Source organism: Sminthopsis crassicaudata, chromosome 6 (genome assembly GCF_048593235.1).
Source record: "Sminthopsis crassicaudata isolate SCR6 chromosome 6, ASM4859323v1, whole genome shotgun sequence".
Classification (NCBI taxonomy): Eukaryota; Metazoa; Chordata; class Mammalia; order Dasyuromorphia; family Dasyuridae; genus Sminthopsis; species Sminthopsis crassicaudata.
This window is the reverse complement of record NC_133622.1, coordinates 113,525,746-113,535,224: the sequence shown is the minus strand read 5'-3', so window position 1 is coordinate 113,535,224 and position 9,479 is coordinate 113,525,746.

Sequence of the window (9,479 nt, the reverse complement as noted above, 5' to 3'; positions counted from 1 at the left end):
CTAATTCACACTATCTTGCCACCTTGGATAAAAACTGTACCTCTCCCATTTTCCCCTCTTTTGGAAGCAACCTAGAAACCCTCTTTTCTGTGACCTTTGAGTCTACTTCCTACTTCCCAAGTCATTAGTTGGGGATGATCTGTCGTTTTTTTTTTTTTTTTTTTTTTTTTTCTAATATAGACACCTGAGGCCTTACCATTCACCCTATTGCTTTGCCTACTAGTCTTTCAGAATTATGTAACCTTTCTTAATCAGCTATTTCATCTAGGTTATTGAAACATGGCCTTCTAAGACATGAATACAGTTCCTTTGAGGGTGAGGGGCACCCATTTGAGTACTACCTTTCTGTTCTCATGACTCAGGAAGAACAGTGGAGGAGAATGGAGTGCCTTTATGTGTTGCCAGGGACCAAAGCACAGAAGCCTCCTTTCAGGGGAGCAGAGGCTTAGGACTACCCCAGCTATTTGTGGGTTGGGTGGGATTGGGGCAGCAGATATCAATCTATTTACTACCTTCACTTGCCCTTCTCCTATTGTCAGAAAGCAGAAAGCATTGGGCCACTACTCAGTGAGATGAGAATCATATTCCTGCACCCAGTACACCCATCTTTCCTGGTCCTATAGATAAGGACACCACCCAGTATTCTTTATACCCACTTCTTCTGCCACTTCTGTCCTCCTTATGACAGAGTTGTTCTTGTCATCCTGGGTTCAATTTCTACTTTCCTTAGGAATGTTTTCTCCTGAAACTTGACCCTCGCTGCCTTATCCCGTTCTGGCTCTAGTAGACAGTACTTGGAAAAGAGTAGTAGTATTTAGTGGACTTTGGGAGAAAATTAGTCCCATGATAGAAAATAATTTTGGAATATGAGATCTCCATAGTGAATTTATTTCCCTCTCTACTCCTGTCTTGTATTATAGTTATTTGTTTGTATTGGATAGACATATAAATATACAAATGCCATATTATCTTTGGGAATTAAATCCCTCAGAAGTTTGTATATAAGTTTGGCAGGTATTAACATCACTCCAGTATGGAATCAGATAGGAAGCACCAAGATGTTTATTTTTTCCATTTCTGACTTGTCTTATAGTCTTTTTGTTTCAGGATTCAGAGCTTCCCTATAAATAAATAAACTTATAGGTGTAGGGTGTTTATTTGGTTGATCTTTAGATTTTTCTCAAACACTACTATTTTATTCCTTGCTCTGAATACTGTACAGTACAAGTTTGCAAGTCTCAGCACAATAATATTTCATATCTTGTACCACAACTTTTTCAGCCATTCCCCAATTGATGGGTATCCTGTTGATTTCCAATTATTAGCCATTACAAAAAAGAGCTACTTATAACTATTTTTGTACAAGAAGATTCTCCCCTACCCCTTTTAAAATTTCTTTGGAATATAAACCTAGAAATTCTACTTATTCTTAGAAAAACCAATAGGGAAGACCCAAGTCTGTCTCACACTGATATCATCTGTGTGAAAACAAGTCAAATAATTTAATCGTGGCTCAGTTTTCTTATCTGTAAAATAGGGATAAAAATAATACCTACTTCATAGGTCTGTTAGGATAAAATAAGATAATAGTTATAAAACACTGAAAATCTGAAGGTGTAATAAGTCATCATCCTTAAGTATTTTTCTTTCAACCAAGCACATTAAAATATGTTCATTTCAAATCATTTTATCATCTATTACTTGAAGCACATTTGTTGGCAGAATAAAACTACTTTTATGATTTGATTCTGCTCCGCATACTGTGTTGTAAAAAGAATATCAGTTTTATTCAAGATAATCTAGTTTGGGGAATCATATTATTGTTTTCTCTTGGCTCAAGAGTGAGAGTGATTCATAACATCTTGAAACTTTTAGGCCTAAGTCTGAATTCCCTTGAGAGAATAGAGATGTGTGGATGAGATATCTGAATGATATTGACTTATATTCCTGAATAAGTGTGATAAAAAAAATATTTAGAATTACTTTGAGGAGTTGTTTAAGGGAACAATCTGAACAACAATCTGAAACTATGTCCATGAATTATCTTGCCATAACTCTTGCCCAAGGCAATCATGTGTCCATAGAGGTGGCAAATAACGTGTTGATCCCTTGCAGCAATGTAATATTTTGTTCAGTAATAAATTTGAGGTTACTTTCAGTATCTAATAAACTTGTTGAGTTAACAATTCAAATTCAGACACTACTATTTTGCCACATCCTTCAGGAGCTCAGATGCATTTGTTTCCTTGCTAGGATCTTTCTTTGGATCTTATCTTGAAAAATCAAGGCTCCCATTTTCCAGGAAGCTTCTTGGACACCTACAAATTATCATATCTATCTATCTATCTATCTATCTATCTATCTATCTATCTATCTATATGTATATACACACATATATCTATCTATCTATTTATATCTATATCTATATAGCTATGCTGAGTCATGTTTAACTCTCTGTGACCCCATTTTGGTGTTTCTTGGCAACCCAGCTAATGAAGACACTGTCACTGTTTCCCTGAGGCAATAAAAACTTAAGTTTCTACTGCTCCCAGAAAGAAGGAGGCAAGATACTCCAAAAAGGAGGTGATCATGCCCTCTCTGACATCTCAGGGAGGGAAATTAAAACACCAAAGGGAAATGGGGAGTCAAACCAGATTTTATTAGAGAGTTTATGAAGGGTTTCACTTGAAACAGGTATACATAAATCCATCAGCATGAGAGGTATTACACAAGCACATAGTAATATAACACAGGCTAGCAGTGATGTAAAAAACAACATGAATCAACATGAGGAATTATACATGTCCATAAGATCTAGAAATAGTCCAAAATCAATTTATTGTCCATTATTTCATGTATCAGGAATCCAATGATTCCTGCAAGTTTTGAAGTCCTGAAATAGTCTCATCATGTGTTAAGGAATCCAATGATTCTTGCAGATTTTGAAGTCCTATATATCAGACTCAGGGAATCCAATGATTCTGCAGGTTTGGAAGTTCTGTAACAGTCTTATCAACAATTTTTGATGTTCATAAGTCAATTACCATATACATTGGGTTAATAGTCATGCTTTTCCAGTGGCATATGTAGTCAGAGATGGAAGTACCTGATGTTTCTTGAGTTTTCTCCTTGTTTTGAGGTTTTTCTCTTTTTCTGTCTCTGATGGACAAGGCACATATGGTGCATTGGCACCCATTTGATTCCTTTTCCATCTGTATAGATACAAGCAAACCCTCTCCCCCAAGCAATTAACCTATCTGATCCCTTTTATTCACCACTTTCTGGGTCTCTCTACATCATCTGGCAATTATCTAAAAACAGTAGAGCTGCTCACACTGCACACTGCCTTTCTGGTGGGTTATAAAACCTGTCTGCCAGAGCCAATGCATCTTTGTTGAAAATTTAAAAATTAATGATAGAGAGAACTAAATTTAGAAGTTCTCTAGGGTTACCTGTGGCTCTCCCATTCTTTTGTTTTTGGAGGAGTGTCTTGAAGTCTCTGTTTCTCCTTTCTATTATTGCCTGTCCTTGAGGATTGAAAGGTATATCAGTGGTATGTAAAATCTGATCTTGTGCACAAAAGTGTGCAAAATGTTTAGAAGTATATGCAGGTCCATTATCTGTTTTTATTGCTTGTGGTACACCAATAATTGCAAAACCTTGTATTAGGAATTCAGTGACCACTCGGGCTATCTCTTTTGCTGCTGGTATTACAATAGTGAATCCTGAAAAGATGTCTACTACAACATGCATAAAAGACAAATGACCAAAAGATTTATAATGGGTCTTAAATTTGCCAAATTTCATTGGGTCTCAGACCAAGAAGGTTCTTTCCTGGAAGGCGTGTAGGAACGTGGAAAGGAAGGCAAGCTCTACAGGTTTTTACTATGCTCCTAGCTTCCTCTTTTGTTATCCCAAATTGTAATTGTAAAGCTTGAGCAGCCTGATATTTAGAATGAGATTTTTGGGCTGCCTGAAACAAAGAAGCATTGGCTAACATGGTTAGAAGGCTATCTGCCCCAATGGATGACTATTTTTAAAAATATAAATTTCCCAGATTAACAAAAGATTTATTTTTTATTTATTATTTATTAACAAAAAATAAATAATCCCATTTAAGAAAAAGAAATAGAACATTGTCATTAATTAACTCCCTAAGAAAAAATCTCCAGGGCCAGACATGAATACAAGTGAATTCTATCAAAAATTTAAAGGACAATTAATTCCATTACTATGTAAACTATTTGAAAAAATAGGTAAAGGAGTACTGCCAAATTCCTATTATGATACAAATATGTTACTGATACCTAAACCAGGAAGAACCAAAACAAAGACAGAAAATTAAAGACCAATTTCCCTAATGAATATTGATGCAAAAATTTTAAATAAAATACAACATCTTATCAGGAAGACAATACATTATGGCCAAGGGAGATTTATATCAAGAATGCAGGGCTGTTTCATTATCAGGAGAATTGTTACCATAATTGACCATGTCAATAACAAGACAAATAGAAATCATAGATACAGGAAAAGCTTTTGACAAAATATAGCACCAATTCCTATTAAAAACATTAGCGAGCATAGGGACAAATGGATAATAACAGTTTCTATCTAAAGCCAATAGCAAACATTAATTGTAATGGAGAGAAACTGGACACATTCCCAATAAGATCAGGGGTGAAATAATGATGCCCATTACCACCACTATTATACAAAATTGTACTAGAAATGTTGGCTTTAGCAATAAGAAAAGAAAAAGAAATTTTAAAAATTAGAATATGCAATGAGGAAATAAAACTATTACTCTTTGCAGATGAGAAGGTGATATACTTAGAGAATCCTAGAAAATCATCAAAAAACCTATTGGAAACAATTCATTGCTTTAGCAAAATTGCAAGATATTAAATAAACCCATATAAATCATCAGCATTTTTATGTATTGCTGACAAAGCACATCAGCAAGAGATAGAAAGAGAAATTCCATTTAAAATTACTGTAGATAAAATAAAATACTTGGGTGTCTATCTGTCAGGACAAATCTAAGAACTATATGAACATAATTACAAATCATTTCTCACACAAATAAAGGCAGATCTAAAGAACTGGAGAAATATCAGTTGATTATGGGTAGCCACGCTAATATAATAAACATGATAATTCTGCCTAAATTGGTCTACTTATTCAATGCCACACCAATCAAACTGCCAAAATATTATTTTGTTGAACTAGAAAAAATAATAACATAATTCATCCGAATAACAACAGGTCAAGAATATCAAAGGAATTAATGAAACAAATACAAAACATGAATACATTATACACAATAATAAGAAGAATGTGTGGGATGACAACTAAGAAAAACTTGGTTCATCTTAGTGGTTCATTGTTCTAAAGCAATCCCAATAGATTTTGTAGAGGAAAATGGCATCTACATCCCAAAAAGAACTCTGGACATAAAATGTAAATCACCACATACTATGTTCACTTCTTTTTTCTGCTTATTTCCCCCCCTTCCATTTGTTCTGATTTTTTTTCTCCTAACATGATTCATATAGCAATGTGTATTAAAAATAAATAAAGTTTAAAAAACTTCCTTAAAAAAGGAAGACTCAGACATAACTGAAATGACTCAACAAAACATAGCATTTGTACTTCCCAGTTCTTTTTATACAAAAAAATGCGATTTTGTATAGAGCTGGTAGCCTGAAATCATAATGGAAGGTAGGTGTTCTCTTTGAGTCAGTTGGGCAATATCATAGACAATATACCAAACTGGGAATTCAATTTTTGCCTCTGACACTAGCTGTGTCATTCTCATCAAATCATCTTTAAGCCTTTTTTTTTTTTTTTTTTTGCCTCATCTATAAAATGGAAGTAATAACAGCATTATTTCTCAGGGTTGTTTTGATGATCAGATGAGATGTTATACATAAAGTGCTTTCCAAACCCTACAGCACTATATAAATGTTAACTGTTATTATGATCCTCTCACTTTTTTTCCCCTGAGGCAATTGGGGTTAAGGACTTGCCCAGGGTCATACAGTTAGGAAGTGTTAAGTGTCTGAGGGCAGATTTGCACTCAGGTATTCCTGACTTCAGGGCTGGTGCTCTACACCACCTAGCTGAACCTCCTCTCACTTATCTTGAGAATCAGCTTCCCATTAGCCACTTTGTTTGATTATCTTTTTCAGCAGAGCAAACAAAAACTTAAGAATTGAGCAGCAGAGTCATTTATTCTTTTATCATCCTTTATTATCAACAGTAGCTCAAAACACTCTTTTTTTTGCAATATTTTCTTTCCTGGCCAATCTTAGTTCATCCTTAGTATTAGCACTGATAACCCTATTCTGACATCAGTATCTTATGCTTCTGTTTTCATATTCTATTACTTGCTTTGTATCTATCTTCTGATCCAGTCTCTCTAAAATCTAAGTTCATCATTGAATTGCCAGTGCATGTTAATCAACTTCTTGAAACCACTCCTTTGCCTCTCCTTAATGAAACTGTGTGTATATATGGTATGTGTATATGTTTATTTTTTAGCTTTTTCCCATTCTTTTTATGGGATAGAAACTCAAATGGAATTTTCTGCTATAAGACCTTATTTGGTCCATGCTTCTATGTAATGAGATTCTGAAATATGTATGTATTACAGAAATGTTTCTGACAAAGCAATATAAATAGATTTTAATGTGTTTTGGAGAATAAAACAAAAACCTGGATATAACAATTGTGAAGACATAAATCTGGACTTGAACCATCAATACATTGCCATATCAATGTAATATGAGCATCTGGAAGCAGATGTTACTCAGATCTTTAACACCTTCAGAAGATCCTTTTCCTACCTGGGACATCAATACATTGTTAGTGGAATTGCGAATGGATCCTTCCATACTGGAGAGCAATTTGAAATTATGCTGAAAAAGTTCTCAAATCCATATCCTTTGATCTAGCAGTGTTTCTACTGGAGTTATATCCCAAAGAGATTTTAAAGGATGAAAAGGGACCCACATGTGCAAAAATGTTTGTGGCAGCCTTTTTTGTAGTGTCAAGAGACTGGGACCTGAGTGGATGCCCATCACAGTTGAAGAAGGCTGAATAAGTTATGGTATATGAATGTTAGGAATATTATTATTATTGTTCTGTAAGAAATGATCAGCAGGCTGATTTTAGAGAAGCCTGGAGAAACTTACATGAACTGATGCTAAGTGAAATGAGGAGATCAAGATTATATGATGATCAATTCTGATGGATGTGACTGTTTCCAACAATGAGATGAATGAGGCCAGTTCCAATGATCTTGTGAAGAGAGGCATTTACACCCAGAGAGAGAGGACTGTGGGAACTGAGTGTGGATCACAATATAGCATTTTCACTCTTTTTGTTGTTATTTGATTACATTTTGTTTTCTTTCTCATTTTTTCCTTTTTGATCTAATTTTTCTTGTGCAGCAAGATTATTGTATAAATATGTATATATATATATATATATTGGATTTAACATATATTTTAACATGTTTAACATATATTGAATTACTTGCCATCTAGGGAAGGGGGTGGGGGAAAGTAGAGCAAATTTGGAACACAAGGTTTTGTAAGGGTCAGGGTTGAAAAATTATGCATGCATATGTTTTGAAAATGAAAAACTTAAAAAAAAATCAAGATCATTTTCCTTATCTCTGCCACCTGCTTTCTTGTTTCTTTCAAGACAGTACAAATTCTACCTTCTGCAAGGGGTCTTTTCCAGTTCTCTTGGCACTCCCCTATACTTGTCAGTATTTTTCCCTCTAAGATTATTTCTTTGTGTAATTTTTGTGTGCATACACAAATACACAATTTTAGGATTTATGTGCTCTTATTATCTTCATAGTGCAGATAAAAAAAAACTGAGGTAACAGAGAATGTAAGTAATTAGACCATGGTCAAATAGTAAGTGTCTCATGTGGTATATATACATGAATATAATGTATATTACACAAAGCATAAACATATTGATTCCACATGCCTAATTCTTTTCCTCTGAGAGTGTTCAGTCATTTGAAAAGTATGTCTAAATAATTTTATGTCTAAATAAAGTTGGGGATTTTTTATTTTTATGTCTAAATAAAGTTGGGGATTTTTTATTACTCCAGGTGTGGCACTCTATCCACTGCACTACCTGGTTGCCTCTTCTAAGATTACCTATTGTTTATACTATGTGTACATATGTATAATATGTGAGTATATGCAAGAGAGTTATATAAGATGTGTATAAATAAAACTATATATATATATATATACATATATATATATATATATATACATATATATATATATATATATATATATGTATATATATATATATATACACATTTATATCTACATGTCTTATTTCCATACTATCTTTCCCATTAGAATGTGAACTCCTTGAAGGCAATTGTGTTTTCCATAGAATGCTTTCCAAACCCTACAGCATAGTAAGGCATGTACATGTTGACATTGGAATTAGGGAGATGTGAATTCTACCTTTGACACATAATGTTTGTATGACTCTGGGCAGCACATTTAATCTCTCAAGATTGATCCCACTAAAAAGTTGCTTATTTCCATGTCAACTAAGCAATTCACCAGCAAATATTGATTAATACTAATTTGTGCCATACACTGTGCTTTACAAATACAAATATAAAGAATGAAACAGACCCTAAACTTTAACATTTGTAAAGGACTTAGAACAGTGTCTAGTAAATAGGAAGCCCTTAACAAATGATTGCTCCCTTCCCTTTAAAAAGCTTACAAGAAGTACCCACTTTTAAATGTATACAGAAGAAAGAAGCTCAATATCAATTACCACAAGATAGTTAAATATAAGGGAGTTAGGGAGGAAGGATATGAACTCCCTTTTGAGGAGATTGGGTAAAGTTTTATGTAAAAAGTGATGCATGAGCTGTGTCTTAAAGGAAAAGATAGATTAAAAAGATTCCAGGAGAGGTAAGAAAGGAATATATTCCAGGGATGTGGAATAGCTTGTGTAAAGAGATGGACTGGGAGATTCAGTGGGTTAGGCATAAAGACTAGAATGAGAAAAAATATATATATATAAATGTACACACACATACACACACACACACACACACACACACACACACACACACACACACACATATATATATATATATATATATATATATATATATATATATATATATATACATACATACATACATATATATGTATTTATCCAAGGTTGGATAACAAAAATTGTTAGTAAGCTTCCTGAGGGCAGGAAGCATCTATTTAGTTTTGTCTCAGCCTTAACACACAGATGTATCTTCCTGACTCTTAATTCTGGTCCACAGTAAGTGCCTAATAAATGCTTAACTGCTTACTATAAACATAGATGTTTAAAGATATTTATGAAAGTAGTAAGCCAAGAATTTTTGCATGTCATTTGCCTTTAAAACCATGAATCCTTTGCATCTGAGTCAGTTGTTA